Source organism: Panicum virgatum, chromosome 4K (assembly GCF_016808335.1).
Source record: "Panicum virgatum strain AP13 chromosome 4K, P.virgatum_v5, whole genome shotgun sequence".
Taxonomy (NCBI): Eukaryota; Viridiplantae; Streptophyta; class Magnoliopsida; order Poales; family Poaceae; genus Panicum; species Panicum virgatum.
The window spans coordinates 33,023,429-33,032,269 of NC_053139.1; the positions used below are offsets into that span (position 1 = coordinate 33,023,429).

An 8,841-nucleotide genomic window follows, 5' to 3' on the forward strand; every position below is an offset into this window, starting at 1 on the left:
TAAATCCGAACCACTCTTTATCGTATGGATAAAATATGATGAACCAATCTTGTGTACAAATAATAAAACAATATTCATCCCCACATATTAATATTTGAATTAGATATATAAATAACAATTACCGTATAACACAGCCTCGATGTTACATGAAGTTTTTTTGTGAATTATAACTTAATATACTTTCTTTTGTTTTGGAACAACTGCCTGTGTTGTATAACTATCATAAATAGGTGTCATAATGGGCCATCTATGATAACCGTTGTCATAGGTATTTTAGAATCACGTGTGATAACCGTTAAAATAAACACTCAATCCCAAATGGCTCATGACCCACCTACAATGTGAGGTCCTGGGCATTTTGGGATCAGCATTTCTGTTTGATTTGTACAATTGATTAGAGCACATATGTCTGGCCAGTGTCAATCATTATATGTAGCTTCAACGAAATATGGTCTCTGGTCGACCGTGACCTCACTGTACTTATTGGTTCCTTTATTTCAGGAGATCTTTGGGTGGGATATTGATGAGGCCAAAGAGCAGATCTTGAATTTGTTAAGGGAAGGCCAGAGAAAAAAATTATATTTTCATGGATGGGATGGTTTTGGGGCGTCCCCAGTCCTCAATTCCATAGCAATGAACTTTCATCACGGGAAATGGATGCTCCCCAGGAACTATGCTTTGACAAAGTATTGTACATTGACTGCTCGGAATGGAAAAATAGAAGGGAAATGCAGAGAGCAATTGCAGAGGAACTGAAACTTGACCGTGAACAATGGCTATGTTTGATAACCAGGATGAGGAGGATGACTTCAATGGACTGGATAAAGACTCTAGGGATGTGATAGCAAGTATTGCAACAGAGATTGATCGAACACTGAGGGACTATAAATTTATGATGATTTTTCTTAATGGAAGTGATAATGAGGTCGACGTCACTAGATTTGGCATTCCACAGATGACGGAATTCCGTAACAACAAAATGATATGGACATTCAAGAGAAGGTTGCTAACGATTCATAGCCGCAGTTCTGAGACAGCAGCAAAGTTAAGATACAGCCACCTTTTCCTCTCTGCTGCACTTGTGCATGGAGAGTATCAGATCAGAGAGCCAGAATTTTGTGCACTGGTGCATGGAGAGGCTACTACCATAGTTGCTCGGCACCAAATGCTGGATATGGACACAACAATGGTGACAGAATGTTGCCTCTTTGAGCTATCCCTACATTATAATTTCCACAGTATCACTAGATTGGGTTGGGCTGCTCATTCTTCTAACTACTGGATATGTGCTGGAATCATAGAAGGCAATAAAGAAATGGAGATCAGAAATGCATTGCATGGAGAGATAAGATGGGAGTGCGATGCTCCTTTGCTTCATCGTGTGCTTCAAGAATTGAATCCTACCTTTTCAGTAAAGAAGATTACAAAGCCTCTAGCTGTTTCTACAAGGTGTCTAGTTAAAGATCGTTGGATTTCGATCACCTCCCAGGAACATGAAGTGGATGGTATGCAAGATATACCAGTAAGAGCATCGTCGGTCTTCTTGGCATTGGAAAGACCAGGTCACCTACAACCATCTGAAAGATCAGATCATCACCAGCACTTGAAGGACAAGATTGCCCAGCCGTATTGCCATCTGACATGTTCAAATATTCCAGGAGCCTTGCTGTGCTGGTTCTCTCTTATTGTGCCTTCAGTTTTGCATCACCCGCCTTTCCTCATGTGCAATAGCCTAAGATTCCTTGGTTTGGACAACTGTAAGCACAAGCCAAGTGAACAATATTGTGATACAGATGCAGAGTGGACATTCTTGCTTAGTCTATGGGTGCTCGAGATACGCTACACAGAATGGTACGAGATACTATCCAGAGAGAAGATGGATCTCATGAGTAACCTGAAGGAGTTAAATATAGAGGGAGTTAGGAGCTGGCAGTACATCAATCAACTAAGGAAAATACTACCCCACCTTATAGGCTAAGGATTACCAATCCTAGGATTTATCAAGCGGAAACAACAGATGCAGATGACTCATTTATGGACAAGGGAAAGCTACAAATACTTGATCTGTCTGGCAACAGGGAGATGAAAGTTGTACCAAGTAGCCTATCAAAGGCAAGTAGCCTTCAGGTGCTTCTTCTTGATGGCTGCCTTGGACTTGAATGTGTTATTGCGCCTCATACGCTTCCATCATCTCTCATTTCCTTCAGCCTCGATGGCTATGGAGCAGCATCCCATTGGACACCAGCTATTAATCTACTACCTCCTGAAAATTTGCATGCATCTTCTACAGGTCAGAAGGATGCCAAGATCTCCAGGATATGCCTAGAGGGCTGCACGAGTTTGGAGAATTTGTTTCTGCGTGGACTGCCTAATCTTGTGGAGCTGGACCTGTCAGGAACTGGAATCAAAATACTTGACTTTACAACTATGGTGATTCAAGTCACATGTCTCAGACGACTGTTTCTGCTGGGCTGTGAGCGCCTTGTTGCGATAAGATGGGATCAGAAGAGTCGATACGCTATACATCCACAACTAGAGCTCCTATGCATTGACACACGAGCTGGGACAGGATATTCTCGGCCATCCATAAACCATACCAAAAAGTCCTTGAGGCTGCAGATACATGCCATTCTTTCGGATGCAAGGCTTGCTCGATCCTTGTGGCCGGCAATAGACTGCTACAGAGGCAAGGGCAGCCTTGTGGATGTTTATTTTAATATCCTTGTCACCTCTGTGCCTATTGTTTATAGTAGTGGGGAGGATGTTCAACCTGAAGCTACCAACAGGATGCTTGCAGAGGCAAAGCAGTATGATGATGTCCATGCCACGGCTGGTGATGCTCCAATGCAGGATTTCCCACAGGCTCCGACTACCGATTTGAATCGCCATGTAGGGATTTCCCAGGGGAGCCGTGGTCTAGAGAGCGAACTGCTTGGATATTTCCCTGCGCGTAATAATTTGGCTCTTCTGATGAGAAGGTGTGCTGATTCCCTGCACCTGCATGACATCTCAACCAGTGCAAACATGCCCATGAATGAATGGGATTACCTTAGGCAGTGCCGTGTGGAGAGGTGCCCCAAGTTGGATACCGTCTTTCTAGGAACATATGGCTTCGAGGCTCTGGAGACTATTTGGGCATCGAATCTCCTGATGGCCCGCTGCATCTGGAGCAAACGTGGTTCCTATCACAATTACAGCTCCTTTGGGGAACTGCAGCACCTGAACCTGCGTGCCTGCCCCAGACTCCGGTTCGTGCTTCCAGTGTGGGCTTCCTCCCTCCCCAGATTGGAGACACTCCACATCATCAACTGCATGGATCTGAGGCATGTATTCGTGCTGGACGAAGAGCACCCAGAGGCACGCGTAACATTCCCCAATCTGACGACAATCCACCTGCATAACCTCCCAATGTTGCGGCAGATATGTGAGGCCCAGATGCTGATGCTGGCGCCCGCGCTCATGACCATCAAGATCAGGGGATGCTGGGGCCTACGCCGACTGCCATCCATGCAAGGGCGTGGCATACACATGGAGAAGCCGATGGTCGAGATCGAGAAGGATGTCTGGGATGCGCTGAAGTGGGACGGGTTGGAGGCTAGCCACCATCCCTCCCTCTTTGTCGAGCCACGCCACTCATGCTACTACAAGAAGAAATCGCTCAGGGGATCTGTCCTCAGGTACCTTTTTTTCCCATCATTCTTTGTCCTGACACTAATTTCATATGTTAGTTTTGCTTAATCATTTCTTCTGTTGCCTAGGTGAGCTTCGCCTCGAACTCATTGATTCTCCGGCTATGGATCCTGCCACTTGCATGTTTGTTGTGCTCCATCGTGTGCTTGTTTTGTTGGCCATCCCATCGATGGTTTTTCCATCATAAACTTTCTTTTTGATGGTCGTGTCGTGTGATAAACTTATAGGTGTGATTCTGTTGGATATGTCCAGCATGCATGTATCGTTTCTGTTGTCTCGGTTTGTTAAGACTTCAGACTCCAGATTTGGGCTCCAGAGTTCAGATGGCGTGGAGCGAACGAGTCGTATGGGCGCACGATCGCCATGTTGTACTGGTCGTCAGTTGATATTTTAGTGCTACTGGAGTGAACTGCTCATTGGCTGGTAGCAATACCAGTGCACTGCTCGGTTGAATTTTTCAGTGCGACCACAGTGAACTGTTCTTTGTTTATTTGTTTTTCTTCGAATTGACTTGAGGATCTTATAAATCGTCCTTAGGGTTAGTCGCTTTGCCATGAGCAAGTGCCCTATGCCTGACTGGCCTGCTGCCTGAGTGACTGTTTTCGTAGGTCAGGGGTCGTTGTAAACTGTTCTCCAGGCGATTAGTTTTTTCTTTTTTCCAAGGAGTGAGTGTGTGGTGTTGTATGGGGTTTCTTTCCTCCTTTTTATTCTTCTTAATATAATGGTATGTAATTCTCCTGTGTGTTCGAGAAAGAAAAAAAAGATCGCGCGGAGCGAACGAGTCATATGGGCGCACAATCGGCATCTTGGTATTTCAGTGTACTGGTCATCAGTTGATATTTCAGTGCAACTGCAGTGAACTGCTCTTTGGCTTGAAGAAGCCACCGCGCCGGTCGAAGACGCCGCTGGATTGAGGAAGGTTGGGCTGTCTCTCGCCCATGTCTGTCGGCAAGCGGGTCAGGAGCAAGCAATACAATGTGTTGGGGGGATGCCCTTGGCGTGCCACCCCCTCAGCCCCCTATGATTGTAATTTCACCAAGCCTCCGGTATGGCCTATAAATACTCGAGGATATTACTGTGGAGAATGTGAATTAATGGTCATTTACTCCTGAATTTATTGTGTCCCGCTGTGTTCATCCCGGTGTTACCCTCGTTCTTGTCCGCTTCTCACCCCTTCTCTTCTTCCTGTGGGACACCCTCAGCCTCCTCCGCGCTAATCCTTAGCGAGGGTAGGAGGCAGAGCAAAGCCCTCACAGTTGGCGCTGTTCGTGGGGATCCCATCGTACCACCTACCAAACCAACCATGGCCTGAAGGACCATAATCAGGGAACCACCCTCCGCCGGCTCCAACCTCCGCCACCGCGGGCCAGGCTAACCAAACTGCACTACCTCCGCGTGGAGTAGCACCAGCTCCAGGCGCAAAGATCCCAGATGCACCCATCGTCACGGCAGGTAGGCCTCCCAGCGATGAGCGACCCGAAGGCATAGACGACCCGGAAGACGAAAGGGCCTAGTGGGCCGAAGAACGGGGACTCACAGCCCTTAATGTATGAAAAGTTAAACAAGAAAAAGCGCCACATTGAGGCTCTGGAGAAGTAGGCCCAAGTGCAAACGATCCGTCAAAAAATAGCCAAAGCCCAAGAAGAGCTGAGGATAATGGATGAGTACCTCGCCCGCATCGAGGGCAACATGGACCCTCTCCCAAACCCCGACCCTTTGTCCCGAACCCATCCTTGTCCTCGACCCCCGAGCCGACCCACCGCCACCACCCCAAAACCCTCGCCTTCACCATCTCTTCGCAGCTGCTAATCAACCACTAAACCAAAGGAATCAACCACCATCTATGCCATACGACCCAAAATCCCCCCCTCCCACCCCCGCCCCGCCCCCATTTCAAATTCTCCAAACTCAAAGATGGCCACCTGCTTACAACACTTAGAATCTCCCAAGGTACGATGGGAACATGGACCCTCATCAATTCATCATGAGTTGCAAGGCAGCCGTCGCGGCAGCAGGTGGCGACAAGGCCACAATGGCCAGGTCATTCGTCATTATAGCTAGAGATATAGCACATAGCTGGTACACCAATCTTTGACCTGGGTCCATTTTATCCTAGGGGGACCTCCGCGACAAACTGTGTTCCAACTTCAAAGGCGTTAACATAGCCCCAAATCACCCAATGGACTTATTCAGCTGCGAGCAGGGAGCATCGATCGGTAATCGAGGATAAGGGTATGAGTTTGTTTCACTCGATTCGATCGGTATAACATGAGGGTGAATCTCGTAGCCGAATGAGGAACTAGGTCCAGAAAGAATTGCTCTGGAGACTCACCCCACAGGACTGAAAGGTATTGACATGGATAACCTTTCATTGGTAGTGGGGGTAAAGGTAGAGATAAAGAAAGCAAAAAGATATGATGATGGAAAGGGTAGCAAGGGTGAAGGTAGAGGTAAGGAAAGACAAAAGGGTAAGATGTTTTTTTTATTTTTTTGGGAAAAGATAAAAATAAAGATACGAGGACCAACTAGGTTCGAAGAAAGACACAACAACCGTTCCCTGGCAACGATGCCAGAAAGTTTGTTGACATTTCTTAGCGTCGCTACCAGGTTTGTGTTCCCAGCAACGGCGCCAGAAAGCTTGTTGGGTATTTTAACGACTGCGAATACATCCGCAAGCGCACAGATTCCGTTGTAGCTTTCACCCGTGAGTATTGAAGGGTATCGTATCCACAGGGAACATGTGTGTACTAACTCCTAACTTAGTCAGCCCAAGGACACACCAAGACAGATGGCGAGTATAGAGAGGATTCCTGCAGTAGCACTAAAGATGAGTTAAAGATCGATCTCTCGGGTAAGACTCGCTTCGGGCACCGGCTTATCCCTAAAATGGTCAGGAGACTCCGGTCAACAACTCTATGCTATATCATAACATGGAGTATTACATGGGACCAATAGGGCTATCAGCACCAGCGGCCTACCTCTACAAACCGTCGGATATAAGGCAAACGAAGGATAACACTTAGCCGAGACACCACGTCTGCGCTACTGGTTACTACTGCAGTCTAACTATGTCTGTCGACTCGTAGCAAACTACAGCACCCCATATAAATACGGAGCGACAAACCCACGAGTAAGAGAACTGATCTCACTCAAACAAAAGTACTATGCAAGACAAGAATCACAAATACCAACTTACTCATACCTGAGGAAGATAGCATCCGTAGAGGTACAAGCTTGGAGAAGACAGCCGATAGGCCCGGTGCTTCCCCGAACTACTCCTCACCCTCCTCCTACTCTAAGCACTAGGCTAGGCAGGGCCTCGCCTTTGGAATGGAGCTCTACATCTTCTCTTGTGTCAGGGGCTCTCCTCCTCCTTATGTAGCCTTTCCAAGGGTGGATCCACGGTTGAACTCACGGGGTGGTACTATCCCCATACGGAACCGGCGTAAGGAAGCAGTGGGAGACTCCAGGAGAAAGTTGGGCCTGATTGGGCCCAGTGGGAGGTCGGCCAAACCCACCACACCCCTTCTAAGGCCTTTCGATCTTATCTTCGGTCAGTGCATTCCTCGTGGGGTCCTTGTGTAGGTTTCTGGGTGCACGCCTGAAGATAAGTTGGTTTAGCATGTCATTTTGGCCCTATTTGTAAGTGTAACACAGGGTGTGATCTTCTGTGCATTATTCTGCATTCTATGTATGTTTTCCTTGGTATTTATCGATGGGTGCCTGCGTAACATGTCTCACCAAAACTTGTGGAAATAGTTAGAGTTAAATCCCTATCTCTATGTTTGGTGATTCATTTGGTGTTGGATGATGCAGAAGTTGGCAGTCGTATTTTCAACTTAACGATCCTCAACATTCACTAATTTATAGCCCTCGATGTTGGCTGCACTCTTATCAAGGTGGAGGCACTTGAAATACTCCTTCTTCTCCTTGATAGCCCTTTGCACCTCGTCATTCCACCACCAGGTATCTTTCCCTTCCTGTTTGCCTCCCCTACTAACGCCAAACACCTTTGAGGCCACCTTCCAAACACATGTTGCCATATTTAGCCACATGTCGTCTGCACCGATGAACACAAATCGATCGGATTGTATCTTCGATGTGGGGGGTTCCACCGCGTAGGTCGGAGGCATCGGCTCATCATGGCCACGCCGCTGCCTGTGCTTGACCTCACCACCACAACCAGTCCTGGCCTGTGGGGGAGGAAATCCTAGCGTCCCTGCTGCTGGCCCACAGAGGAGGAGATCCGGGCGCCGCTGCTGCTTGCCCGCGGGGGAGGAGGTCCTAGGCGGTGGGTGCCACCACCGCTCGCCCGCATGTGAGGAGGTCTAGAATGCCGCCGCCGCTCACCCACGGGGAAGGAGGATGACTGCTCGCTGATGATCTCGCCCATGATGTCATTCATCACACGACAGATCCTCTTGCCGATGTCGACCACCACGGCGCTCCACTGGGCGGCGGCACAGGAGCCAGCAACGGAGCGGAGTAGGCCCACGGCCTCCTACTCCTCCTCATGTATGCGGTGGAAGGACCGGACATGGCGTGGGGAGAGGAGCTCGAGCACGTAGATCCACCACCGCTCGCCCACGGGGAAGGAGGCCCCAGGTGCCAACGCCGTTCACCCATGCAGGAGGAGGTACGAGGCGCCGCCGCTGCTCGCCCGCTGGAGAGGAGGCCCCGGGCGCCGCTGCCGCTCGCCCGTGGGGGAGGAGCGTTGTCGGTTGTGTTAACACTATTTTTTGGTACGTGTCAATTTGTTGAGCAGCCGATGGAGAATGTGCCGGCATTGGAATGAAAAAAAAGAATGAGAGCATATTGGGCCTTTGGGCCAGGAAGAGCGTCACAACCGATAGAGCTAATAAAGGAGCCAACAAGATAATGTTGGCAAATTATTTGTTAGGATTTGTCTAATTTAAGATAGGAAAGTTTATTTCTTGATTCGCAAGTTGTGATCTTGCCGTATCAGCATCAGGGTCTGGGTTTAGGCCATAAATAGCTGACCTCCGACGTTTATAAATTTTGATCAACCACATCCAAACACAACCTTTACATTCACATGCATAAACCTTTCAGTACGGCGACTTCGCCCTAGTTGCAGTAGTTTTTCTCTTTACGAGTTCTTCTCAGCAGGTATGTTCCATCGCTTATTGA

The 8,841-nt window shown here is 48.2% G+C and overlaps 1 pseudogene; it reads left to right on the forward strand.

Moving 5' to 3' along the window:
- The window catches only part of LOC120702147, a 14,365-nt pseudogene extending 10,373 nt beyond the window's left edge, over positions 1–3,992 (forward strand).
- Positions 3,993–8,841: the final 4,849 nt, after the last annotated feature.